This window comes from Cyphomyrmex costatus, unplaced genomic scaffold (genome assembly GCF_001594065.2).
Source record: "Cyphomyrmex costatus isolate MS0001 unplaced genomic scaffold, Ccosl1.0 scaffold36, whole genome shotgun sequence".
Classification (NCBI taxonomy): Eukaryota; Metazoa; Arthropoda; class Insecta; order Hymenoptera; family Formicidae; genus Cyphomyrmex; species Cyphomyrmex costatus.
In genome coordinates, this window is record NW_017277774.1 from 4,844,475 (window position 1) to 4,846,557 (window position 2,083).

Below are 2,083 nucleotides of genomic sequence, written 5' to 3' on the forward strand. Positions count from 1 at the left end.
ATAAACTATATTTGTGTGTTATTTAAAGTATCCTATCCCAAAAATATCTACAGATCGAATTCTTATATGATCTAAATGATTACGAATGTGAATAGTTATTATTTTTATACGTAATTATTTTTATACGTAATATGTAATTATAAAGGAAAATATAAATGTTTACCAAAAAAGATTTTATAATTTTAACTTATGCATATCCGGTTCACAATAAGATCAATCCATTATAAGAAATCTGATACTGGCCAATTTATTACTGAAAGACAATAACTAATTATTTCTTGCAGAATACTGAAAGCATTGAAAAATAGTACTATCAATACTTGAAATAAGTAATTAATTATTATCTCCCAATATTACATTTCTATAAAGGATAATAGATGGCCAATACTTTCTGTATTATAGTTATTGTATTTTGCAGTTTCTTCTCAAAACAGATTTCATATTTAGTTTTCACACAGCTGCTACATTTATTATGTTCTACTTTTTTATTGTAACAAATATTTATTTGCAGATAAGATTTGGATTAGATTGGTATTTTATAGCGTACTTTATTTTTGATAAAGGCGTATGTTTGTTTCGAAAAATCAAGATGGACCGAACATTACATGACTTGTTTCTTTCTTTCGAAATATAATCAATACTGCCTGTATCCGTTTCTCCTGACGAGAAGTAATGCAAATTTTTCGCAACATAGTGCATTACGCTGACTTATTAATGACTAATGTGCAATTTTTCGTATAAGAAAGCAGCAAAATTTACGAGGTGCGATTTATGGGACCGCTAATATTTCAACTTTCCGCGGAAGCGTTTTCCCCCGAGAAAACTTCCGGCCGTTGTACGAAGTAGCGGCTTTTAAGATAATAACGTTGGTTTGTGGATCACGGTAATAACTAATTGTGCCGTTCTCGCGGAGAGACGCAGCGGCAGTCCGCTTATTGAAAAGCGCGGCCTCTTTCCGCTTTAACGTAACCGTGCGCGCATCGTTTTACCGAGGGATACAAAAGGGTAGGTGGCGTGTATTGTAAAACTGAAAGCTAGGAGGTGGTTTTACAAAGCCACTGTCACTAACGGCCCTTTCGTTCGTTCATGCACGTGCGCTTATGTGTATGTATGTATATATTGTATATATGTGTGTGCATGTGCTTTCGCGCACCAGTATTCTGTTCGCGTATCCTTAATGTTTCCTATAGAGGCATTTATACAGAGACAAAGAAATTAAACATCGTTCCTTCCAGCTATGTCACGTAATCAAACGCTCGGCATTGAGCAAAATAATCGATAAAGGGTCCTGAAACGGAACCACGAAATGATACAGATATTAAAAAATATATATGAAAAGATAGAAAAGAAAAATTAGAACAGCCAATCGGAATAATAAAAATAAGTGACGAAAGTTAGATTTAATAACAAATATTATTGTATGCAAAAAAGTATCACATCTTTTAACAAAGTTATTAATACATATAACTCATTATAAGTAAATACTGTAATTGTGGAAATAAAATAATTATAATTAAATAATTAAGAAACATTTACTGAGATGCTAAATAAAATAAATACAAATTTGTTGTAAAACAAATATTTGGACTGTATTGAAAAGAAATATTATTAATAAGATTTATTTTCATTTTTTATAAATTCGGTTCCTTAGGTATTTAATGATGTTGTTGAATTGATAAATTCAAAATATGATAAAGTAGAATCTATATACAATGTTTTTAATTAATTTAATTTTAAGTAAATTAACAAATAATCTGTATAGCTATGTTCAAAAACAAGATTAAAATCAGATAAAATCTACTTGTTCTATTTATTTTAGCTTTGTTTTCATATTTCTATTATCAAATTTCAGATTGTTATATAGTAATTAATAATGCAATAAAAAGAATATTCAAGAAGTTCAATACTATAATTTAAGAAAAATTCTTAAGAAACATATAGCTTATCGTACATTATGTATTAAAGAAATTAAGTCCAATGGTTTCGTAATTTTCAGAAGTTTAGACAAATTAGTTTAACACATATTTCTTGGTTGAGAAATATGATGCTTGTTAAAGCAATTTAATTAAATTACAAAATTTCA